The sequence below is a fragment of the Bombus bifarius genome, unplaced genomic scaffold (assembly GCF_011952205.1).
Source record: "Bombus bifarius isolate JDL3187 unplaced genomic scaffold, Bbif_JDL3187 scf7180000010093_frag, whole genome shotgun sequence".
NCBI lineage: Eukaryota > Metazoa > Arthropoda > Insecta > Hymenoptera > Apidae > Bombus > Bombus bifarius.
The window spans coordinates 13,682-41,198 of record NW_022885510.1 but is presented as its reverse complement, the minus strand read 5'-3'; the positions used below and the strand labels follow the sequence as shown (position 1 = coordinate 41,198).

The 27,517-nt window shown below is 39.4% G+C and overlaps 1 long non-coding RNA gene across 2 annotated transcripts; it reads left to right on the top strand.

The window, feature by feature from the left end:
* Nucleotides 1-20,395: 20,395 nt before the first annotated feature.
* Nucleotides 20,396-21,579, top strand: LOC117216056. 2 transcript variants are annotated; one of them, XR_004489293.1, is made up of 3 exons: nucleotides 20,396-20,720; nucleotides 21,237-21,319; nucleotides 21,554-21,579. It is a non-coding gene; the product is annotated as an uncharacterized LOC117216056 (long non-coding RNA). The 2 variants fall into 2 exon arrangements; XR_004489292.1 differs by lacking the exon at nucleotides 21,554-21,579 and adding an exon at nucleotides 21,422-21,447.
* The last annotated feature ends 5,938 nt before the right edge of the window (nucleotides 21,580-27,517 follow it).

Here is a 27,517-nt window from a genome sequence, read left to right as displayed (position 1 = left end):
TCGTTATACTTACACGGTTCGAGTCGAATAATTATCTAAGCTCTCGATATCTCGTGCAATCATTGTCCGCACTCGCAGCGCATCTCGAATCGTAGCTATCCAAGCTCTATCTTATAACCGCGCATTCGCAAACCGAATATAATCACGAATCCTGCGTCAAGTGTACTCATTGACATTAGAGTGAATAAACATTTATCGTTCAATAAATCGGAGTTTTCCTTCCGACCCAATCACGACATACCACCTCAGTATTATTGGAAAAATGTAAGCATTTCAAAATAGCTAAAAAACGACTGAGTTTTAAAAATAAATTTAATTTTGATTTTTAAAAGTGTGATCTATCTGGCATTTGTATTATCTCCATGATTGATGATATAGCTATGAAATCATTTATCTCGTATATTGTAACAGGTTTCCAGCATTCATCATATCTTTTTTCCTTTTGCACATTGCATGGCGTATTCCTTTGTTTCGTCAACTATAAGTTGATTTGATAGTATATATTTTTTTTTATTTATTTGTTAAAATTACAATCAATTCTCGCGTTGAGAATTTTCAGTAATTTTTCTGGCGTGGCGCAGTGACATGGCTGATTATTTATAATAAGTTAATACTTATTATAGATAAGTATAATTTATAAGTAAGTATCATAAATAAGTGAATATTACTTAATTTAGATAACTAATTGAATCTAGCGTTTAGGTCTAGCTTTAGCCTGAGAATCTGGTCCGTCGTAACAAGTAGTCCAGTGATTAGGGGCTTTCGGTGTTTGTTGACTCTTTTGCTATATCTGTCGCTATATTTTGCTATTTCCTCTTTGACTGTGGGTATCTTGAGGTTGCGATGGATGGTTTCGTTGGTAACATACCAAGGTGCGTCTATTAAGGATCTTAGCGTTTTCGATTGGAAGCGTTGTAGTATTTCGATGTTGCAGTTACTTGCTGTTCCCCATAGTTGGATTCCGTAGGTCCAGACAGGTTTTATTACGGTCTTGTAGAGGGTAATTTTATTCTGTATGTTTAGTTTGGAGCGTCGACCCGTGAGCCAATAGAGTTTTTTTAGTTTGTCCTTTAGTTGCTTCGTTTTATCTGAGATGTGTTTCTTCCACGTTAGTCTCCTGTACAGGGTCATGCCCAGGTATCTGCCTGAGTCCCTGCTAGGAACTGTTGCATTGTTGATGGTGACCTCGGGGCAGGTTTGTTTTCGGAGCATGAAGGTTACACGTGAGGATTTCTTTTCGTTAATTTTGGAGCCCCATTTATGAAACCACTTTTCCATGGAGTCGAGACTTCGCTGGAGAGTGGATGAGGCTATTACCGGGTCTGCGTGGGTAGCTAATCGCTCTGTGTCGTCTGCAAATGTCGCTATTGTTATCTAGTTTGATATAGGTAGGTCGGCAGTGTAGATGGAGTACAGTAGGGGTCCGAGGACACTACCTTGGGGTATGCCGGATTCTATTGGGAATGTTGCGGAAGTGGCGTCTAGGCATTTTACCATGAATTGTCTATTGGTTAGGTAGGATTTTAGGATGGAGTAGTAGGGGTGAGGTAGGATCTTTTTAAGCTTGTATAGTAGCCCTTCATGCCATACTTTGTCGAATGCCTGTTGGATGTCTAGGAAAACCGCTGAGCAATATTTTTTCTTTTCGAGTGTTTGGCTGATCGTATGAGTTATGCGGTGGATTTGCTCTACTGTTGAATGTTGTTTTCGGAAGCCGAATTGGTGATCTGGAAGTGTTTTCAAGTTCTCTAGGAGTGGGAGGAGACGATTCGTGAGCATCTTCTCGAATAGTTTAGACAGGGTAGGTAAAAGACTGATTGGGCGATAGGAGCTGGTTTCGTATATCGGTTTACCGGGTTTAGGGATGAGGGTAATCAATGAGATTTTCCAGGCCTTAGGATAGTGTTCAAGGCGAAGGATAGCATTAAAAATCGATGTGATGAGTGCTATCCCTTTTATGGGAAGTTCCTTGATTGCTTTATTGCCTATTAGGTCGTGCCCTGCTGCTTTCTTAGGGTTTAGGCGACTGATTGTTTCTATAGTCTCTGCAGAAGTGAAGGGTTCGATAGGAGGGGACATTTGGAAGGGGGTGTGCAAGTATTCAGTAACGTCCGCGGCAGCTTTGGGGGAATAGGGTTTGAATACTTTAGACAAGTATTTAGCAAACAGGTCGGCTTTTTCTATAGGGCTTCGCGCCCATCCACCTTGCGGACGGCGGATAGGTGAGATTATTTGTGGGGGGCGTGTGAGTTTCCTGAAGGCCTTCCATAGTGAGTAGTTGGAGTCGGCTGTGGGGGACAAGCTGGCGAGGTATTTTTGGAAACAGTCGTTTTTATAATTTTTTATAGTTTTGAATAGCTTTCTAGTTGCGTTGTTTAGTTTGCGTTTGTCATCCGGTGTTCTATGGGTCTGCCATACTCTTCTTAATCTACGTTTTTCTGCTATTTTTTTTAGTATGTATTGGGGATATTCTTGTTTGCTAATAGACGTCTTTGTCGGTGTGGAGAGGCGGATGGCGTTTATTATGCTCGTGTTTAAGTATTCCGTGGCTGCTTCGATTTCTTCCTTAGTTTTTAGTGGCGTTAAGGCTGAAGTTGAGTGTGTAAAGACTTCTCTAAAGAGCTGCCAGTTGGTGTGTTGGTTGTGAATGGAGCCATTAGGTGTATTCTCGATGATTGTTGAACTGACTGTTGCTATCACGGGGGAATGATCAGAGGAGAGATCAACCGAGGAGTTGATTTGGACGTGTCTTGATGAGATATTTTTAGTTACGAAGAAGTCGAGAAGGTCGGGTATTTTGTTGGTGTCAGTGGGCCAGTATGTGGGTTCGCATGTGGTGAGGTAGTTGAGGTTGTTGTTTATTATGCTGTTTAAGAGGATTTTGCCTCTTGCTGTAACCAGTCTGCTGCCCCATTGGATGTGCTTGGCGTTATAGTCTCCTCCAGCTATGAATCTATTGCCCAGGGTGTCCAGGAAGTTATCAAAGTCTTCTTTGGCGATGGAGTGTCTGGGAGGGCAGTATACTGCTGAAGTGGTGATTGTGCCATGACAGTCTTCTATTGCTACTTTTGTTGCTTGGAGGTAGTCTTTCTGGAATGATGGAAGTTCGTAGTGCTTAATACTTGCTTTGATTATTATTCCGGTGCCACCGTGGGCCTTTCCGCTGGGGTGTTGGGTATGGTAGAATTTGTAACCATTTATTTTCAGGTAGTTTTTGTCGGTGAAGTGGGTTTCCGATACGAGCATTACGTCGATTTGCTGGTGTTTTAGGAAGAGTTCTAGTTCAAGTTTGTGTTGCGCTAGACCGTTGGCGTTCCAAAGAGCTATGCGCCTTGGTTTTATTTTGCGTCGGGGCGTATTAATTTATCCATGATGAGTGTTAGTAGCGATAGCAAATTATTTATTTGCTCTGATTGTTTCTCTATTAGCTTTTCAAGCCTAGAGAAGTTGTCTGTGTTAGGTGGGTTGGGGACACTATTTTAGGAAAGATCCCTTTGGTTATTCGGGTTATTTTGGATGCCTTGTACTGCTTGGGCATAGGAGGTTGAGGTAGTGATGAATTTAGTAGGACTGGGTGTTTGGTTGGTTACCTCTTTTGCTCTGAGTTTAGGGTACCTGTTTGTGTATAGAGTTTTATAGGCTGAGCAGCCTTTGTAGTTGGCAGGATGGTCACCTTGACAGTGGATGCATTTCGCTGGGATTTCCGGTGATTTGGCGCACTGGCCAGTGGAGTGAGTGCCTGCACATTTAACGCAGCGGAAAGTATGGTTGCAGTATTTCTGCGTATGACCGTACCTTTGGCACCTTTTGCATTGCACTAATTCTTTTTTCACAAGCGGTGGTTCGAATTTTACTATCGCGTTCATTAGGCGACTGATATTGTAGATTTCCTTATTGTTAGGCTTTTGTTTTATATCTATGAAAAATAAGGATAACGGGTCTTTCGAAACTCTATGCCTTATATTACTTACGTTGATGACTTCGTGGCCGAGTTTTGAGAGTTCGTATTTGAGTTCGTCTATGTCTGCTGAGTGGTGGATGTTTCGTAGGGCCACCCGGAAAGGCCTTTCCTGTTTGAGTTGGTAGGTGTGGAAGTTGGCGTTCAAGGTCTTAAGCAGTTTGGTGATTTTTCTGTATGCGTCAGGGGTTGTCGGCAGAATTTTTACTTTGTTGTTGTTAATCTTCAGGTTGTAGTCGTCCTTGGAGATATCTCTCTCTAAGGACTTGATCATTGTCTGTATGTCAATGACGTCATCCACAAATATTGGTGGGGGAGGGGGGATTCTCTGTGCTTGTGGGTTTGGCGGCGGGTCTGCGATTTCCATGGCGTCGTTAGTGGATTGCAATACGGCGAACCTGTTGTGGGTGTTTATTTGTATCGTTGATTGTTCGTTAACGGCTGTCGATCGTGTTTGGTTTTGATGTTTCTATTTTCCGTTTCTTTGTAATATTAGCGTCGCTGGTGCGGAGAGTTCTGCTACACTTCTGCCACAGAGGAGGTAGCGCGGGGTAGATGCGAGTCTGCTCCGGAGAGCCTGGTCGCGATTGCTGGGCCATCATCGAGCTAGTTAATTCAAAATGAATAACTAGTCGTGAGGCTATGAGACTAGTATTCGGGTTGGAGTTAGGTGCGTGGAATTTTCTTCTCCCTAAAGGGTAGGAAACACTTGGCTGTGTTCACTTTCGACGGTTGGGCGACACGTGTTGCTTTCGGACTACACTGGGCACTAGAGACACGTCTGCACGCTTCGGCACTCCACAGCGAACTGGATGATAGAATATGAACGATAGTACTTACTCTCGGTCAAAAATAATTTGTATAGCGTCAAGGGGTCATGTTATATTGTATACGTTCATGTTGTATTATAGATCCTCTCTATTTCTGTTCATTGAATCGGTTGCTTTCTTCCTTTTAATGTTCTACGTTCGTATCTAAATATGAATTACTAAATACAGTGCATGGATTACCGACGAGATTACGTTCCAGTGTCTAATGGATCTTCCTCTGAAGAGTAACAAATATGTCGCGACATATTCCTCCAATAAGATATATCCATAGATTTTTCCGATGAATCATCCTTTTCTATAAAATGCATGGTTGACATCGAAATGGGTGATAATTTGAAGAATATTGAAATACGAATGGATTATAATATAGACATATATTTGTTAAGGTAAAGAAAGGATTCGGAAATACAAATCGTTTACTTTATTTTTACTTTATATACAACAGCTATACAATATATCTTACACTCTGAAGACCTCGACAACCTTCTTGCACGCACGCTTGTTCTCAATCGACTCTCCCAGATTCTTCTAACATCTGGCAACAGTCTTTTGTCTCCACTAAGACCCTCTAGTGCTTACACACACATTCACATGTACAGTGTAAATGTATCATCCACCCAACACGCCTCCTTACATTTATACTGTACACTTAATTGTATTTACATGCTTGTCGAATTGATTAACAAAAAATTTAACACTTATTGCTTTATTTACAATCCTCCTATTTTACATTCAACCATGACCTAAACCTTTCGAATTTCTCCCTACACAGTGCCTTCGTAAAAATATCCGCAGTATTTTCGTCTGTACTTACTTTAATTATATTTATCCTATTTTCCTTTAAGCATTCGTGAACATAGTGGTAATAAACTTCACTGTGTTCACTCACCGCTTCTGATAGGGCTACATACTCTGCATACTTCGAGGCTTTTGTCACACACCTTTGTTTTTTTGACTTCCAACTGATTACATTTCCATACAGTCAAATTACATATCCAGAAGTAGATTTCCTATCTAAATGATCTCCTGCCCAATCAGCATCCACATAACAGTCTATCGTTTCACACTTTTCATTCCTTTTATAATGTAACCTTAAATCTCTAGTCCGGTACAAATATTTCAATATTCGCAAAGCATATTTAAAATGTCTCGCTACAACAATCTTGAAATCTACTTAGATAATTTACACTATAGCTTATATAGGGTCTAGTATTTGTACTAATATACAGCAATGCACCAATTAAATTCCTGTATCCAATGTCCTTTCTGTTTATCTCAGCTTTTTCAATTTTTAAATTTGTAATTCTTGTCATAAAACAATCCATCCCTCGATCAAGATAGCCACCAGCTATCAAGACATATCAACTTAGGCCCATGATAATCCTAAGGAACCGCCACAAAATCTAGCATTTTTTACAGTCAATTGTTACAAGCATTGTAAACGTCGAGAAGTCTCTCTTAGGGTTATTGCTTATTGCAATAAATTACGGGAAAAGCATAACAACAATGTCTAATCCAAATGAAGGTTCGTTACACGTCCCTAACCCTAATCATAATGTGAACCCGACATATATATTGATATTCCCCTCGACATGACAGCATAAAAGAATAGAGGAAGGTGCTTTTAATTGCATTAATAAAAATAATTAATGAATTTACTAAAAACAAATATATGGACATTTTAAAATAGCTTTCAACGCTGTTAAGCTTGGCCACTCTTAAATGTAGTCTTACTCAACGACTACTATAAGTGTTTATTGCAAAATATAAAACAGACAAGCTTGCAACTTTTGAATTTTAAAGTTTTACAGCAAAGAAAAGTACCTCCAAGCTAAAAGACACAACATTGCTTTGCAAAAGAGTAGTTAAGTACGATCAAAACAACTGGGGACATAGCAGCCGAGGGGCTTAGGTAACAGTAACAAGGGCAAAGGAGTAGATATACATACTATTTATGGGCTTAATACGACACACAATATTTTATAACTTTCAAATAAATACTTTATTAATAAGGAACATAAATAAATAGTAGGGGATGTATATTATGCAGATGACTTGGTGATGTCAGGAAACATAAAACATATATAAGATACAATTGGTGAGTTATAAGAATACTGTATAAGAACCCATATTGGAGTGAATACCAGTAAGATAAAAATACTAGTATACAGCAAAAGAAATAATAGGATAAGAATGAGAAAAATTAAATAGAACAGTGAAGTGGAGATATATTTTGAATGTATCATTTATAAAAACAGGCATATTGCAAATATTGAAGTAGTAACAAAGAGCCCTGGCTTTGGAAAGAAATAAGAAATATTTCAAAAATCTGGGGCTATACGATGACTCCTGGCATAAGAGAGGCAGCCTTATGTCAATTAGGAGGAAGTAGAAGAGAATTAGATATATTAAATCTAATATTTGATGAAATATTCTGGGAAAATATTGTAACCGAAACTAACCGGTATGCAGATCAAATACGAGCGAATCCACGCAGAACACGAGAAATCGACTACACTTGGTTTTTGGACGCCGATATTTAGAAACGCCGATATTTAGAAAATCAATGCCCTTGAAAAGATATCTACAAATTACAAGGTGTTTGCATTTCGCAAACAATAATCTGGTTGTCAATACAGATAAATTGAGCAAGATTAAACCTGTGATCAATTTTTTGAACCAAAAATTTAAGGAAGTATATATAATGAAAGATGACATTGCTATTGATGAATCGCTCATGAAATTCAAGGGGCGCCTATCTTATAGGCAATTTAACCCATCAAAAAGGGCAAAGTTTGGCGATAAATTTTATAAATTGTGTGAGTCCGATTCAGGCTATTGCTAGGAATTTAAAATACAGGGTGGTTGGTAACTGGTGGTACAAGCGGAAAGGGGGAGTGATTCTACGCGAAAAAAGAAGTCGAAAATATGGAATAAAACCTTTTTTTTTTTTTTTTAATTTTTCCATCGAAACAACGATCTACAGTGAGATCCGTTATAACGAGACGTGATAAAGTGCACGCGTACCGAGCGAAAGTTCAAAGTCGATTTTCTCGAAAACAAAGTCTCAGACGAAAAATTTTTATTCTATATTTTCGACTTCTTTTTTCATAACGTACATGATAGTTTTGGAGGAAAATTAAAAATGAAAAATGGCAAAAATTTTAAACGGTACATCTACAGAAGAATTAGAAAATGTACTATTTGTTATTAGTCTCGGTAATAAATTTTCTTTTGTTGTATCTTTCTTGTCTTGTAATGATGTCCTTTATTTTGAGATTTTCATACGTAAGATATATATAATTTTTGTAAATATTGTTGGGTAGATGATACATTTACACCGTACGTGTGAATGTGTGTGTAAGCATTAGAGGGCGTCCAGGTCTTAGTGGAGACAAAAGACTGTTGCCAAATGTTAGAAAAATCTGAGAGAGTCGGTTGAGAACAAGTGTGCGTGCAAGAAGGTTGTCGAGGTCTTCAGAGTGTAAGATATATTGTATAGCTGTTATGTGTAAAATAAAGTAAACGATTTGTATTTCCGAATCCTTTCTTTACCTTAACATGGTAGCAGAGCGTGGTTACTAATTTTTGCCAGCTATTTAATGCGTGGTTTTTTAGTCTTGCGAGTTAGTTCGAGTGAGTTTAGTAAGGGAAGAAATTTTCCAAGGATATAAAAATAAAAGAAAAATAATTCGAGCACGTAGGAACGCTTGAGTAAAGAATAGATAATCAATTAAAATGGAAAGATCAGAAAGTATAATACCAATATTTGATGGTGAGGATTACGGTATGTGGAAAAAAAGAATAACGATGTTCCTGAGGTATAAGGAATGTGATATTGTTATAACTCGAGTGAAGACCGAAACAGACAATCCAGACTGGGACGGAAAGGATCTGAAGGCGATGAATATAATTTATAGTGCAATATCAAATAGACAATTGGAATATATTTGTGAGGAAAAAACGGCGTATGAGATAATGAAAAAGTTTGACGAAATGTACTTAAGAGAGTCGATGGCACTACAGATCGTGTGCAGAAGGAGATTGGAGAGGATAAGTCTCGAAAAAGTTATTCAGAGTCATTTTTTTGTGATTTCGAAAAATTAATAAACGAAGTGAAAAGTGCCGGCGCACATGTGTGTGAGAGAGAAAAACTAAATTACATGCTAAATGCGTTACCTGAAGAGTATAGCTACATAGCGGATATAATAGACGCAGTGAAAGAAGAGAATCAAACGGTAGCGTACGTGAGAAATAAAATAGAGATAGCGGAAAGGAAACATAAATCAAATCAAGAAGGAATGAAATATAATGCCTTTGCTGCGAAAAAGGAAGGATGCTTCAAATGTGGAAGAGTGGGACACTTTGCAAGAGAGTGTCAAAATGGCGTCCAAGCGGAAAGCAGCAGAGGAAGAGGAAACAAAAGCTATACGAGCAGGGGACGTGGAAACTTCTATCGTCAAACAGCAACCGACACGAGCTAATATGGCAATTCAGGAGCAGGCACATGGATAGCAACGGCGCACGTAGCACACAGCAGCAAGATGAAAGGGATAAGTAATAATGAGATTAGGTGGCTATTAGATAGCGGTTGTACCGATCACATAATTAACGATATAGATTATTTCGACAAATCTATCGACCTTAAAGAACCGGTAAATATATGTCGGAGAAGGGTCAGGAATAAGGTTGTGGGCGTTTGATGAATCTTCATTGGAATCGGCCATCGTCGTGTTATAACGAAGGTACGGTCTGTTAATACGAGTATGGATCCTACCGACTCGACAATCAATCGCGGCGGTTGGACACTCGCGATACTAGTGATGTTGGTCTTAGGTTCAATAACGAATCCGCGGTCAACGGGATGATAGATGTACGTGCTCACAAAAATGTAAGTCGGACTCTTTGCGAAAACGTGGAATATCCACCGAGCGTACAGATTCTAAGTGACTCGCTAATACGACCTCACGAGATTACATTTGCAGTGTAAAATGGAGTGAAATGAGCGCTAAAACGTCGAAATATCGACAACGGGAAGGGATTGACGGCTACTTTTCGTCAAAATCGACGAAATCATCGCGATTTGCGGTCTATTTTGCTTGTTTCGACGCTTAAGCGGGAGTGTATTACATTTGCAGTGTAAAATGGACTGAAATGATCGCTTAAACGTCGAAATATCTCCAACGGGAAGGGAATGACGGCTACTTTTCGTCAAAATCGACGAAATCATCGCGATTTGCGAGCTATTTTGCTTGTTTCGAAGCTTAAACGGGAGTGCATTACATTTGCAGTGTGAAATGGAGAGAAATGAGCGCTTAAAAGTCGAAATATCTCCAATGGGAAGGGAATGACGGCTACATTTCGTCAAAATCGACGAAATCATCGCGATTTGCGGTCTATTTTGCTTGTTTCGACGCTTAAGCGGGAGTGTATTACATTTGCAGTGTAAAATGGACTGAAATGATCGCTTAAACGTCGAAATATCTCCAACGGGAAGGGAATGACGGCTACTTTTCGTCAAAATCGACGAAATCATCGCGATTTGCGGTCTATTTTGCTTGTTTCGACGCTTAAGCGGGAGTGTATTACATTTGCAGTGTAAAATGGACTGAAATGATCGCTTAAACGTCGAAATATCTCCAACGGGAAGGGAATGACGGCTACTTTTCGTCAAAATCGACGAAATCATCGCGATTTGCGAGCTATTTTGCTTGTTTCGAAGCTTAAACGGGAGTGCATTACATTTGCAGTGTGAAATGGAGAGAAATGAGCGCTTAAAAGTCGAAATATCTCCAATGGGAAGGGAATGACGGTTACTTCTCGTCAAAATCGACGAAATCCTCGCGATTTGCGAGCTATTTTGCTTGTTTCGACGCTTAAACGGTAGTGCATTGCATTTGCACTGTGAAATGGAGTTCAACGAGCGCTTTAATGTTGAAATATCTCCAATGGGAAGGAAATGACGGTGTTACGTATTAGTTTATTGACATCGATCAAATTTTAAATTTAGAGTTTACTGAAAATTTTTTTTTTGTTGTTGAGTTTGAATTTAGTCTGAAGGAAGATAAATTGAAATGATATTATTGTGTATGTAATACTGGTTTAGATTTCTAATTAATACGGTAGTTGCTGCCACCAGAAATAGTCTAAGGACTATTTCAAAATATTTTATTTTTATTATTTTTCGTTTAATGGGTAGCGTTAACTGATGCTTAATGCAACTGGTAACGAATTTCACTTTTCGGCTGACCTGCTATGTGCAGGAATATTGGCACGGGAGAGGATTAAAGCTGGGATTAATAATTATTTATCCTCGTTGAACGGATTTTATTTGAATGTAGAATTGCTTAGATTATTACCTTTATATATATATTTATTAGCCGGATATATATTTTTAGCGTTGCTGGATTGGATAGGAATTTGAGATTTTCGTTGTTTTATATAAATTTATTTTTACGTTCGACTTCTTCTTCTCTTTTAATTTCACTGTAATAGTTTGCCGTTAGAACCGAAACTCAATTCATTTACTACGATGGATTCCGTTACCACGATTTCCTTGCCTTTCGAGTTTAATAGTCGAGGATGATTCTAACGACCCTCTCTGTGTGGGACTCGTGTGATTTCGCAAGCCTTGCCCAAAGACGGGTAGTATTTTACCAACAGTGGGAGGAGGAATGCGAAGATCGACGGGTGTTTTTGATAACCGAAAACACCGTTTGCACAAGCCAACACAGCGAACGATCCTTTGGTTAAATTTCCGAAGGGAAATTGTTCTGCTATTTCTCTCTGTAATTTCGACCAATTGCGGGGAGACGTAATCGCGAGGAGAGACGTCAGCGGGGGTCGTAAATCCCCGTTACGACTGTAGCAGTCGACACCACGAATTGATCGATCCCCTGATTTCCGTTGAGATAATAAGGGGTGATTGAGTTTGTATAACCCTGTGATTCACAGAGTTATAAATTATATATGTCCAACACTTAGACTACACTGATGCCGAAATAAATAGTTAACAACTTGTCGCACGACGATGCGATAGATATGTGCGCTAGAGCAGGGCTCTTATACTGGAAATTAGTGTATTAATGGACTTAGCACTATGATATATTTAGGAGAGAAGATGTATGTTCGACCACACCGAGAACCGACAAAGATTTGCTGGAAGTATGCGACTCTCGCGCTATGTGTAGACTGCCGCGTTGGGCGTTAGTTTTTAGACTGACTGTCGCTCTTTTTTTAATACGGAAGAAAAGTTCGGTGTGGGTGTGCCCCTGTGCCTAAAGAACGCGGATTCGTTGTTCCCAATTTCGTTAGGAAAAGTGAGGGTAACGAACCGAGGTGTCGATTGGTCATGACCTGCATTACTGCTCGAAGGGATGAGTAGGGAGTCTCCTACCATCGTGGTGGATAGATGACTGTGTGCGTGAGAAAAACCTAGCTTGTTTTATTACAGGGCTATTCGGATTTTCCTCATGGGTGCATACCCGCTTTCTCCGTGTTTTAAGTGCGACTAATAAACCCAAGGACCTCTCTAAAAAACCAGATGTGCGTCGAAAATACTTTTAGGCTTAAGACATTCTTCAGGACAAACGGATTGACGACACATGGCGAAACAATACAGGAAAGTGAAAGTTATGGTGGGCCCTTAGGTTTATTGAGGGTCGAAGTGACGTTACGCAGGTCGGTTGTTGTCCGGTCGCGCGGGCTGGCGTGCAGATGTTTTAGGCGGCGTAACACTCTCTTACAGTCGCATGCAACGATGGCAAGAATATCGGTTATTAGGAATGCCGGTATTGCTTTTAATTTTCGATTGACCCCGACGATGTATGTAGTATCGTGGACGAAAGGCCTGGGAAATATCGGGCGAACCATGAACAATGTCGCGAGAGCCGAGGCGCCGTCGGGCCCATCAATGTGTCATCGGTCTTTTCAAATGCATAGTTTCGTGGAAAAGACCTACGTGACCCTGGCCACGAGCGTCTGCAGAACACGTGTGCGGTGGGCCTAGGAAAAGGGCAATGGAATGCGACAACAGCGAGTCGAGGAGCAGAGTGCGAGTCGAGAAGCCGAGTGCGAGTTGAGCGGAGACAGAGTTTGCGAGTGGCGTTGCCGAGAGAGTGTGGATTGCGCTGTGTTCTGTACGTTTGGTATGAATAGTTCAAGTTAAGCCACAATCGTCTTTTCTGTCTGATTAACATCTCTATTGTCCACTCTTTGTGAACATATTACATCACGATATTACATATTTTTGGGGGCTCAGCCGGGATTGGACAAGACAGAAAACGAAACGGTTTAACAGAGCTGTTCGAGCTAGTTGTGAATTTACCGGTACGCGGTGCGGTAAAAGACGATATCGTTGACTGTTTAAGTTTGTGTTGTGTGAAAAATGGCCAATGTCGGGGACGAACGATTGTCGGGTGAAGAGGGTTCGACGCTGGAGGAGCTGAGGAATAAGCTCGCGCGAATGAACCTCCCTATATCGGGTGCGAGGTCAGTGCTGATGGCAAGGCTGAATCGGGCGTGTAGGGCTGGACAATCGTATCGTAAGGGATCGACGGGCGGTGAAGAGCTAACCGGTCAACGAGATTTAGAAAATGTACAGAGAGCTGAGCGTGATTGCAACGAAGATGAGGATGTTGAGAAAATGAATACGAAGGAGTTGAAGGAGCGCCTCGCTAGTTTGGGTTTAAAAACGACGGGAAGAAAAGTAGAATTACGCGCACGGCTACGAGCGGCCATGGATGGTAATGACATATCGTCGGAAGAAGAAAGCGACGACGAAAGTGAGGATGAAGATGACAAGAAAAACGCAAGAGAATACAAGAGAGATACGCGAAGGGTGTATCAGGACCGTGACGAATGCTGTCGAAGGGCATGCGTTGGTTCGACACTGAGTTTTAGAGACGTCGAAGATGCATTAGAGTCGTTTAGTGGCGACAAAGGTGAAAATGTTGAACGATGGTTCGAGTCGTTCGAGGAAGTCGCTGATACGTGCATGTGGTCGGATGGGCAGAAGGCAGTCTACGCGAGGAAGCTGCTGAAGGGATCAGCGAAAATATTTGCGAGCTTCGAGTGTCATGCCAGGACTTGGCATGAGTTGAAGAGGGGGCTAGTGAAAGAATTTTCGAGGAAAGTCAACAGTGGGCAAGTTCATCAGAAACTTGAAGAAACAAAAAAGGAGAGTGATGAAGCATGTTTGGCTTACATGTACCGCATGCTCGAAATAGCCAGCCATGTGGACATGGAGGAGGAAGCAAAGGTGGAATACATAGTGGATGGAATAATAGACGACGAGAACAATAAGGCTGTATTGTACGGCGCTACGTCAATCAAAGGGTTGAGGAAGAGGTTAGTGATGTACGAAGAGCAGAAGAGTCGCAGAGCAAAGTCGATTGTGAAGTCGGCTAAAACCCAGAAGAACGGGAAGCCCAGTCAATCTGTAGATGCAATGAAGAAAAGAAGATGCTTCATCTGCGGTAGTGAGGATCACCTAAGTGTTAAGTGTCCGGAGAGGGGAGAAGGTGTTAGGTGTTTCAAGTGCAGCGGATTTGGACATGTGGCGGCGAATTGTACAACGCGACAAGTAAAGACTTACGTAATCTCAAGACCGGAGAGGAAAAAGTACGTGAAGGACGTGTCGATAGATGGCTGCAGGTTTGTCTCGTTAGTGGATACAGGTAGTGACCTTACGTTCATACGAGCGGATGAGTATGTGAGGTTAGGATCACCACCTCTGGGAAACTGCAAACTTAAGTTTGATGGTTTTGGTTCCGCTGGCAATAGTACCTGGGGCGAGTTCACAAGGGTAATGACGGTCGACGGGTACGACTTTACTGTCACTCTGCATGTTGTCTCGAATAAGGTAATGACAAGACACAGTCTACTCTTAGGTACCGACTTTTTAGACCAGGTAGAGTTGCGAGTCAAACGGGGCGAGGTGACATTTTTACGACTCGACGATCAGACCGACGGTCACGAGGACGCGCCGGATGTACTGAGGGTAAACGCGGTAGAACAGACCGACGAAACAGACCTGACACACGTACGGGAACCGCATTATCGTGAAGCGATTCGCGATATCGTTAGGGGGTATAGGCCGGAGAAGAAGCGAGACGTCGGAATAACCGCAAAAGTAGTTTTGGAAAGCGACAAGCCGGTAGCGCGAAGACCGCGAAGACCGCGAAGACTGGCGCCGTCGGAAAGAAAGGAAGAAGATGATTTGATGGAAGCGTGGACAAACGAGGGTGTCATCAAATCGTCAGACTCGGAGTATGCGAGTCCGATAGGTGTAGTTAGAAAGAAAGATTTGTGTGTGCGTGTGGCTAGATGGGCCTTGTTACTAGGCGAGATTAAGTATCAGGTGTGTCATCGGCCGGGGAAAAGTATGCAGCATGTAGATGCTCCGAGTAGGAACCCCCTGCCGAGCACTATGTATGTAACGGAGAGTGAAGACGGGCTGATTGCACGGTTGAGAAGGGCACAGAACAAGGACTTTGAAGTCCGTAGGATTTTGGACGCCGCAACGTGCAGTCAGGCCGATGGGCAGGTAGTAAGAAACAATATTTTGTATAAGGAGTGTGAGGACGATGTGCTAATAGTAGTATCGAAGGCGATGCGGGCTCAGGTAGTCAGGCAAGCGCACGAGCGTGGGCATTTCGAGGTTACCAAAACAGAAGCTATGGTCAAGAAGGACTTCTGGTTCAAGGGGTTACGCGAAAAGGTCGAACACGTGATATCCAACTGCCTTGACTGTAGCCTAACCCAACGAAACATAGGTAAGCTAGAAGGGAACCTGCGAAATTACAAGAAAAGAAGAAAGCGTGCGAAGCAGTACCTAAGGAAGGACCCGTGCACACCTCGATTTTATGAAACCTTGGGTCCTAAATGCCGAAAGCGACGCATCTGATGACAGCGAGATTGAAGGCAACATCTGAGGGCAGATGTTATTGCAGGATGGCCGAATGTAGTATCGTGGACGAAAGGCCTGGGAAATATCGGGCGAACTATAAACAATGTCGCGAGAGCCGAGGCGCCGTCGGGCCCATCAATGTGTCATCGGTCTTTTCAAGTGCATAGTTTCGTGGAAAAGACCTACGTGACCCTGGCCACGAGCGTCTGCAGAACACGTGTGCGGTGGGCCTAGGAAAAGGGCAATGGAATGCGACAACAGCGAGTCGAAAAGCAGAGCGCGTGTCGAGAAACAGAGTGCGAGCGGAGGAGCCGAGTGCGAGTCGAGCGGAGACGGAGGTTGCGAGTGGCGTTGCCGAGAGAGTGTGGATTGCGCTGTGTTCTGTACGTTTGGTATGAATAGTTCAAGTTAAGCCACAATCGTGTTTTTCTGTCTGATTAACATCTCTATTGTCCACTCTTTGTGAACATATTACATCACGATATTACATGTATTTAATAGTCCCTTCTGTGCGGGATTTGTGTGATTTCGCAAGCCTTGCCCAAAGACGGGCAATATTTTGCCAACAATGGGAGGAGGAATGCGAAGATCAGTGGGTGGTTCAGTAGCTGAAAATACCGTTCGCACAAGCCGACACAGCGGACAACTCTTTTGTTTAAAGTTTGAACAATGATTCTATCTTCGAAACTGTTCACGAAAATAAAACGAGACCGATGATACGAAGTTCTAATTCGATTCTCGAGGGCAACGAAATTATCAGAGAAGAAGGAAATTCTCAAAATTAATTTTCTTACCTTGAGGAGTAGGCGCTGTCTGGCGCCATTTACCTCAGCTGCTCCGTTGGTCGTCGAAGGTTTTACTGGGTTTATTACTTGAACTCGAATATAGTTTACTATCAACGTTTACTTTATTTTTCTATTTCGATACGGACAGAACAATTTACTGACTAGATTAATACCGCAATTACAATGCGCGTTCAGATAAAATTTTCTTTTTACTTAGTCGCGGCTCTCTTTTCTTGACGGAAAACTATAGGCCCCGGAGCGCAAAATACTATACAAAATTTCTAAAGATGAGCGCAATAACGAACGTAGTAACAAATAATTAACAAAGAGTGAACAAAATAATTATGGACCGTAATAACGAAGATCGCAATAATAATGAACAAAGAATAATGAACGGTAATATCAGTGATCACTATAATAATGAGCGAAGAATAACGAGCGTAATAAGAATGTTTACCAGAATAATAATGTTAATCGCTAAATGATAACTATCGTAGTGCTCCTGCTCTACGTTGCTTTGCTTATTTATAATGCCATCCCCCACGGGGTGGTGGTCCGCTGGGGGCACGCTTATGATTGTTTTTGCGATTTTGATGTTTCCCCTTTCTTGTTGTTTCCCTAGGTTTCGGTGATCGACGTTCGAACAATGTTTGCGGAGGCATTTCCATCAGAGGTTCCTTATTATTATTGTTTTCCTTTTAACGTCTTTTGTTTTTATGTATGATATATATATATATATATATTTTAAATGTGATATCTATTTTATGTTTGTTAAATATATGTATTTTAATTCTATATTTCCCCCTTTTTAATTAATTGTATATATATACATATATATTCTTTACATTTGTAGTTGCGCACAGATTTTATTAAAGAAAAGTGTTAACAATGTGTTTTCATGATTTATTTCTCGCGCCTGACTTCCATTGATCCTTAATATTCCTGTCGCCGTGACGCGTGTAAATCTAACATGGCTGCTCATAAACATCATCAGCAAAGTTATAGTAACGGGTCTTTAATTTTGTTTAATATCGAAGTAATTTTCCGTCTGCCGCTCGTTTTCCTTATTCTACCGCAATTAAACATTTACTTATTAATATTGCTTTAAAGTGACAAAGTATTGTTCGTATGAATATACGTATATATATATTTATGTTGTGTGTCATTTTAATATGGCTAATGTTTTGTAATTCTTCGATTGCGTTATTTATTTCTTTGAGTAGTTTATTTTATAGAGTATTCGATAATATAAAACATACGCGCGCGCACACACACACACACACACATATATATATGTGTGTGTGTATATATATATATACGTATTCATATGCATATTTCTCTTGGCAGTGTAATATTCATACGAAATGAAATGTCAATTATTTATTTATCCTTTACTTGAATGTAGGCTAGTTTTAAGTATGTATCTTAGATTATCGGTTTGATAGAATTCGCACACATATATATATTTCTGACAATGTAACTTTCATTTCTTTAATAATACAATATTGTATGTTTTATGTATTCGTTAAACTATTAGTTTTTGACTTCATGTATACTTATATTTCATAAATTGATAATATTGTATTTATTGCATAGTATTGGAAGCACTGTCTCTAATATTTATTAGGTTATTACATGTTCGGGATATATGTTTATACTTATATGTAACTCTCCAAATTGATTGATTGAAATATATTTATATATATATATATATTCCTGGCGTTTCAATTATTTTCCCCTTTTGTAGTTATTCTTATTTTCTGGTTTATTTAGAATTGTTTGTATTATGTATTTTGTTTATTGGTTGGATTTGTTAATCGCCCTCGTTTTGTTAATCCTTCCTTTCGTTTCGTGGTGCCGCGTGTTCGTTTGTGCATTCAAATCCTCATTCGCGTGTTTGTATAGAATGGTCTTCTTGTTCTTGTTACGGCGCGTGCGGAGCGCGGGACGTGACACCCCCGCCCTTGGAGTTCAAATTTCCATAGGAAATTTGACTAATGGTATCTCTGAGTTCGCTCAAGGCGGACGCAGGTGTCGTTGGTAGTTGAATGACTACCGGTGTTATCGATATCCCTTGAGGTTGTGCTGTTTGATCATCGATATTTCGTCTTCTTTTGAGGTGTAGTAGCGGGTGGGTGACTGGGCCGCATATTGCTCCACATTCGTAAGTTTCACGTAACTGGTATCCGTGTGCGGCTATATCTATTATTGTCTTGATTAGTTTAAATATTGTGAGTATTCCAAATATTGCTGCACTGACAGTTCCAAATTCCATAAAACCAGTCCATAAGCTTGATACGGTATTTTTCGCTATTGTCGTTAATGTGTTTTTGTCCATCATTCCCAGGATGTTTACTGTTCCAGGGACGATTGTTTTTCCTGTTGCTCCTCTGGCCAATGCGTTCAAGACTGCAGATTTTTCTGCCGGGAACATGACGTGGTCCCGTAGTGCATCGAGGTCTTTTTGGGTATATATTCCGCTCGTGGCCAACGACGATGGTGCTGAATATCGCCGCGTTTGGCGCACGTCCGGGCGGAGTTCCTGTGGTGCGATTCCTTTGCCAGACGGGTAGTTCCGAGTAGCATTTTGTTGTATGTCATACCTTTACTTGTACCGGAATGCACTTGACTATATGGACCGCTTCTCCTGCGATCAAAGCCATGTGTCCTGGATTTTGGTTGTGGTGTATGCAAATTCATCGGGCGGTAAGTTTGCCAAGCTTAAAGCGTTCTCTATTAGTTTCTTCTGTGTGTTGTGTCTTCGTGTCAGTACATCATGGTATAATGTTGTCATTTGTCGTTTTACTTTCGAGTTTATCAGAAATAAGAATAACCTTTTATCATTATTAATATATGTATATATATGGAAAAGAAAATTTTTATATTTATATGTATTTTTCTCTCTTTTTTTTCTTTTTTTTTATTGTTAAAACCTTGTTTTATTTTAGGTTTTACGTACATGTTATCAGTAAAAATAAATATCATGAATGCTACTTGAGTTATAATTATATACATATATGCATACGTACTGGTAAGTAGTATGAATGAGATTTGTTTTATTGTTATAAATATATAAGTATATATTATCAATAGGAATAAATATTACAAATGTACCTTGTCTTCGAGTATATATATATATGTGCGTGCAATGGTAAATATGACGGCTTAATTTTATGAGTCACTTGCATTATCAATGGAAGTGAATGTTATAAATATCGCCTACTTTACAACGTGCGTGTATATATATATTGGTAAACATAAGTGAAAATTATATGCATAGTTATAAATGTTGTTTATTTACAGGTGGATAGCATCAGTACTTGGTTTCGTGAGTGGCGTACCAATACTTTACAGTTCCACTGTGCGGATTGCTATTCATGTTCTTCCATCCGTCGTTCAGAGAATGGTTGATGAGTTCGCCATCAGTTCTGTACACACATATAAAAATAGTTAATATATATATATATATTGTTTATATAATTTTCTTTTGGATCTGTTCCCTTGTACGAATACTGTATCCCTGTATATAATATAATACATATATAATATGTTATAATTATGTTAGTTGTTATTTATTATATATATTTTCCTTAACTCTCTCCCCCTTTTCTTGTGTTGTTTTTTTTTTTTTTTTTTTTTTTTTTATTAGTACCTAACATTGCTATTATGATGCTGTATTATGTTGCATTAGCTGTTATTTGTATGTGCGCGCGACGAATTTTTCAACATGGTCGCTCGCGTGTCTCTTTGGTATGGCGTTGGTTTAATGTCAACAGCAACGTGTTGTTGAAATAACTAATTAATTGTTAATCACTATAATCTTATTTAGTAGTGTTTTGTAATATTGTTTTGTGTATTGTGTTACCAGTTATTTCGTGTAGCATAACTTTATTCTTTTGCACCGAGTTCAGTCATGTCTTATCGTTAATATTTAGTTAGTCTATCTTGATTAATTTCTAACCCATTTCTGTGTTTATTGACCCTTCTTATTTTCCCTATTAATTTATTATTGCATGTACTTGCTATTTGTTATTATTTTATGTATGATATGAATTAGTTCCCTTATTAGTGGTTAAAATTTATTTATTAGATTAACATTGTCTGTAATTCTTCAGATTCTACTCATTCGATGCTGCGTCACTTACCTGGATCATTCCCACAACGTCATCCAATTCTTCGATATGCCTTGGATACCTACTACGGTTGCCTTCAATCGTCTTATATCTGTGGCTATAAAGGTACTGTTTAATTCATTTAATTTAATATGTGTATAATACATTGTGTGTGCGACCGCTATTGTGCATTACAAAATCCACTTCTACATGTTAGATATAATAATATAACAATACTACGTAGATTAATACATAATAAAATATCCTTTTACTCCGGTTATATTTATTACTAACTCTCAATTAATCTATCTTAATTATTTTCTAACCACTTTCTATATTTATCAGCTATTTTATTTCTTCTTGTTAATCTGCGAAATCCATGCATGTACACTTCCTTGTATGGTGATTGATTGTTCACGAGGTAAGTTGCACTTTCACTGTTTTCGTTATTCGTTGAACTAACACGTTTTACATTCAAACAGTAATTGGAGCACTCGTAATAAACTTCTTTTCTTTTTCCAAGTTTCCGCTATCTGTGTCATTCGACGAACAGTGCCACGCCTCCACAGCACCGTTATAACATTTAGCGATGCTGCTCTTTGCATTACGGCAATTGGAGTTAATTCGTTCGTTTATTTTCAGCTGGTGCATGGTGTTCCGCAAGCTGGGAGCCATAACCTATTTTGCACGTAGACCTTCTTGTATGATGATTACTTGTTTACAAGGTAACTTTCACTTTTCCTCTTTTAATTATTTACTGAATCGACACGTTGTATATTCAAACAATAATTGGAGTACACATAATAATTTTCCTTTTTTCTTTTTAGGTTTTCGCTATCTGTATTGTTCGACGAACAGTGTCACACCTCCTTTTGATTTATCCATAATATAGTTATAACATTTAGTAACCTTGTATTTTGCACTGAGACAATTGAAACTAATTTATTCACTTATTTTAGGTAGCTGTCATACATTGTGTTCCACGAACAACGATCCATAACTTATAATTGCACGTACACTTTCTTGTGTGTTGATCACTTGTTCACAAGGTAACTTTCACTTTCGCTAGTTAATTGTTCATTGAGTTAACACGTTTTATATTTAAGCAATAATTGAAACACGTATAATAATTTTCCTTTTTCCTTTTAGGTGTTCGATATCTGCATTATTCGACGAACAGCACTATAACATATACTACCGCACTACGTTGTCCAATGAAATCGCTTTATTCATTGCTTATTTCGATTATGCGCCAGTTTCAACTTGTTTAAATGCACCGTTCGCGGAATCCCTTTTACTTCAATCTTGACGTTTTGGTTCTGCAAGATTTCTAGCACTTTGTGTGGTCCAGTATATTGATCGGAGAATTTTCCTTTACTGGGTTCTTTTAGTAGATATATCGAATCTCCTATTTTAAAATCTTGAGGGTTGATTCGTCGATCGTAATATTCTTTTGGTCTTAGTTTGAATTTTATCAAATTTTCTCTTGCCATTCGTTGTACAGTGTTAATTTTATTGAACAGATCTTCGAGATATTCTGCGCATGTTGGTTCCATGTTCTCTTCGATTGTTACTTCACCGACAGGTTCTCTGGCTAGATGTCCGAAACTAATTTGTGCGGGGAGAATTTCGTTCCTTTCCTTCATTTTAGTTTTTATTTTGCGCCAAGACGCAAGTTTACTGACATCGATCCAATTATCCAATTGCTTGTTAATAGCATTCAAAATCCAAATTTTTGAAAGTGCCGCAGCCATATTAACCCAAAAATATTTTGTATATAGTATAGTGTGATACTATCTATATTTTCCTGGGGGAATCATAAGATCAGCATTACTTACTATGTTGCCTACGTCAAATATTAGATGTAGTAACCAATAAAGTATTTTTAATCCAATTATAATCCAATGGCTAGCGTATTTATTCAAGTTTTTATATATATCTTCGACTGATGATTCCCTATTTTCTCCCTTTTGATTTCTTTGAGCTCGTTGAACTTGCGTTTCATCAGCTTGAAAATGTTTAGAATCCTTTTCCTTAGTTACCCTTTTTCCTTCTTTATTTACTTTATTCCCAACACCTTGATTTTTCTCTACCTTTTCAGGATAAATAGTTTCACTGGAAGTGCTTATTTTAATTAAATTATTATTTATTTGTATGGAACGTTTAAGAATATTTTCGGTAGATTTAGAATTATTCTTTGAATTTTTATTACAAACCTTTTTGCTTATAGATTCTGTTTTGGATTTAGGGATAGCTATATTTTTATTTTCTATAGTGTGATCTTCTTTGCAATTTAATGATTTGGCTTTGAGTTCGATAAAGTTTCCTTCTGATGGTTTTATAGAAGTTTTTGAGTGAGATACACTCGCTATCTCTTTTCCTATTATGGTTGAGACATTCACGAAATTCGTGGAGTCTTGCTTTTGTATCTTTGCCAAGTCGAACGTGGAGAGGCAATTCGCACTTCCCAGCGGGTCCAATATCTCTGTGATATTAGGCAGTGGATAAGCGTTGCCTGTCGTCTCGTCGTTCAATTTCCTAGTTTCTGCTTCGTCTGAAGGTTCTTTGGCACTGATATTATTTATCTTGTTTGGTAACTCAGAAAATTTCTCACCCATGATCCTATCTATGCCACCGTGCGTCCTCTTATTATTTAACGTGACATTATCCCTTATCACAGCAACGGAGTGGTGTTTGCATTGAAAAGTTGGTTGGTTGAAATGATCAGCATCTCTCTTTTGATTTAGATCTCTATCGAGGTATTTATTTGTGCGTTTTTCTTCCCAAGTTATTGCTCTTGTTTCTCTCCTGACATTTTCTTCTATTCCCGGGTTGTTTAGGTGTTTCCGCGACGGCGGTACAAATCTTCAGTCCTGGCGGTTGTTTCGGTTATAATTATTCGAAGGTGTCGGATGTTGGTATCGAAATCTATCGTTCGCTTGTTTTAATTCTCGCGTTGCTTTCACGGCTTGGCGGTACGCATCGTCCAAGGATTGGTATCCTGCTATTTTTACTCGTAAATACACCTCGTTTGGGAGCCCCTTAACGGAAGCTTCCCTCGTGTCTCGATCTATCCTATCTTGAAATACGGTGCCGTACTCGTACCTTTCCCCGTTCATTATTGCCAGTCTGAGATCTTTGACGCGCCCTATGTAGTCCAAAATATCTTCTCCCGGTCGTTGAAATATTGTAGCTAATTCCCCTTTATATTCGTTAACCGTTTTTCCCGGATCGAACATATCTTTTAATTTATTCCCGAAATCGTTTAAACTTATTATTTCTGTGTCTTCTATGGCGAGAAACGCGTGCCCGCGAAGCTTATTTGTTAATAATTTTACTAACTGAGATTCTTGATGCCTAGGAACCATGTTTCGCGCGCGCTCGCATGCTCTTAAAAATCGAAATACCGAGGGTCGATGTCCGTCGAACACTGGTACTGTCTCTATTGCATCTTTTAACTTAATTGATTGGGGATTAACTTCTATCGGTATTGTCGCTTGCGAAATTATCGGCGATGATACGGGTGTCTTGATTTCCTTTTTTATTTTCAGTGAACGCACATCGTCTTGTAATTTATTCATTGTTGTACTCATGTTGCGAAAATTCGCATCCCATGCTTTAAGTTTTTCCGATAACATCGAGATCATGTCTTTGTCCAACGATTTTAATTTAGTCGCCATTGTTTCTCAAATATATATTTTATTGACAAACGTGACAACCTTAGTTCTCTGTGGAGCGTATCGAACCGTTTAAACCAACTTTAATCCTCCGTGAAGCGTATCCCACCGCTGCCACCAAAATATTTACTATATATCTATTAATGTTACGTATTAGTTTATTGACATCGATCAAATTTTAAATTTAGAGTTTACTGAAAATTTTTTTTTGTTGTTGAGTTTGAATTTAGTCTGAAGGAAGATAAATTGAAATGATATTATTGTGTATGTAATACTGGTTTAGATTTCTAATTAATACGGTAGTTGCTGCCACCAGAAATAGTCTAAGGACTATTTCAAAATATTTTATTTTTATTATTTTTCGTTTAATGGGTAGCGTTAACTGATGCTTAATGCAACTGGTAACGAATTTCACTTTTCGGCTGACCTGCTATGTGCAGGAATATTGGCACGGGAGAGGATTAAAGCTGGGATTAATAATTATTTGTCCTCGTTGAACGGATTTTATTTGAATGTAGAATTGCTTAGATTATTACCTTTATATATATATTTATTAGCCGGATATATATTTTTAGCGTTGCTGGATTGGATAGGAATTTGAGATTTTCGTTGTTTTATATAAATTTATTTTTACGTTCGACTTCTTCTTCTCTTTTAATTTCACTGTAATAGTTTGCCGTTAGAACCGAAACTCAATTCATTTACTACGATGGATTCCGTTACCACGATTTCCTTGCCTTTCGAGTTTAATAGTCGAGGATGATTCTAACGACCCTCTCTGTGTGGGACTCGTGTGATTTCGCAAGCCTTGCCCAAAGACGGGTAGTATTTTACCAACAGTGGGAGGAGGAATGCGAAGATCGACGGGTGTTTTTGATAATCGAAAACACCGTTTGCACAAGCCAACACAGCGAACGATCCTTTGGTTAAATTTCCGAAGGGAAATTGTTCTGCTATTTCTCTCTTACAGTCGCATGCAACGATGGCAAGAATATCGGTTATTAGCAATGCCGGTATTGCTTTTAATTTTCGATTGACCTCGACGATGTATTTAATAGTCCCTTCTGTGCGGGATTTGTGTGATTTCGCAAGCCTTGCCCAAAGACGGGCAATATTTTGCCAACAATGGGAGGAGGAATGCGAAGATCAGTGGGTGGTTCAGTAGCTGAAAATACCGTTCGCACAAGCCGACACAGCGGACAACTCTTTTGTTTAAAGTTTGAACAATGATTCTATCTTCGAAACTGTTCACGAAAATAAAACGAGACCGATGATACGAAGTTCTAATTCGATTCTCGAGGGCAACGAAATTATCAGAGAAGAAGGAAATTCTCAAAATTAATTTTCTTACCTTGAGGAGTAGGCGCTGTCTGGCGCCATTTAGCTCAGCTGCTCCGTTGGTCGTCGAAGGTTTTACTGGGTTTATTACTTGAACTCGAATATAGTTTACTATCAACGTTTACTTTATTTTTCTATTTCGATACGGACAGAACAATTTACTGACTAGATTAATACCGCAATTACAATGCGCGTTCAGATAAAATTTTTTTTTTACTTAGTCGCGGCTCTCTTTTCTTGACGGAAAACTATAGGCCCCGGAGCGCAAAATACTATACAAAATTTCTAAAGATGAGCGCAATAACGAACGTAGTAACAAATAATTAACAAAGAGTGAACAAAATAATTATGGACCGTAATAACGAAGATCGCAATAATAATGAACAAAGAATAATGAACGGTAATAACAGTGATCACTATAATAATGAGCGAAGAATAACGAGCGTAATAAGAATGTTTACCAGAATAATAATGTTAATCGCTAAATGATAACTATCGTAGTGCTCCTGCTCTACGTTGCTTTGCTTATTTATAATGCCATCCCCCACGGGGTGGTGGTCCGCTGGGGGCACGCTTATGATTGTTTTTGCGATTTTGATGTTTCCCCTTTCTTGTTGTTTCCCTAGGTTTCGGTGATCGACGTTCGAACAATGTTTGCGGAGGCATTTCCATCAGAGGTTCCTTATTATTATTGTTTTCCTTTTAACGTCTTTTGTTTTTATGTATGATATATATATATATATATATATATATATATATATATATATATATATATATATATATATGTCGGAGATGAAAGAACACCGGAGCCTTTGGAATTTTGGATAATCCCGCAACATTGTAACCTAGAGTCTACTATAGCTGTAATTGAACAATTGTAGTTATTCAACCCGATTGTAATTGTTCGAGAGTCGTGATAATGAGCTTGGGCTCGAGGCGACAGTCAGTCGCCGAACGTAGCCGCGGTCACGGGATGAACGCTTTGTCTAACAAAGGTATGGAGTAATTCTATAGCTCTCCTTAAAAGAAATATTCGTGGCGACACGCGACAGTAAACATTCCAACGGTTTCTGTCCTGTGGCTCGCCACACGCAGACCCTATTCTTCGAGTAAGATGATTGCCAGATGTCGATGCGTCTCCGCAGTACATGTTCGGCTAGCTCGAGGGCCGTTATAAATCTTAAGATTTAGTCAACTAAAGTCCTTCAAACAGACAAACGGTCTTTGTCCCAACTACGGGAAGATAGGGGAGACATATTTTTCAACGAGCGGCGTCTCCCACTAGCAACTTTCCCTCGAGGGCGGCTAGCACCTTTTTCTAACCACCGATATGGAGATTGACCAATTAGCAGCAACGCCAATTTCCCTTACTTTCTGAACGAAGGCTTTTCTCGACGAATCCGATGATCTCGTGTCCTTAGACACACCCCATTATAGTTTTCCTCTGTGGCATGATCGGGACGGGAAAGACATTCTTTCTCGCGATCTCATTGATGAAAGGAGTAACTCTTTACGACCAGTGAATATTACGCGTCCGACTTAGATTTTGTGAGTACGTTCATCTATCATCCCGTCGACCGCGGATTCGTTATTGAACCTAGGATCATTGTCATTAGTTTCTCGAGCACCTAACTACCGCGGTTACTTGTCCGGTTCTATAATAATCGTATTTGCACTAGTCAATGTCTTCTCCATTGCATAACGACAACGTGTAACCCAAACGAAGATTCGTTTCACGCCCCTATCCCTAATTCTAATGTAAACCCGACATATATATGTCGGAGATGAAAGGAAAGCCGAAGCCCTTCCTTGGAAATTTTGGGAACATCCTCTAGTACCTTAGCCTAGATTTTATTATAGTTGTAATTGTTTAAGATTTGTAATAAGCGAGATTGGGTTCGAGGTGAC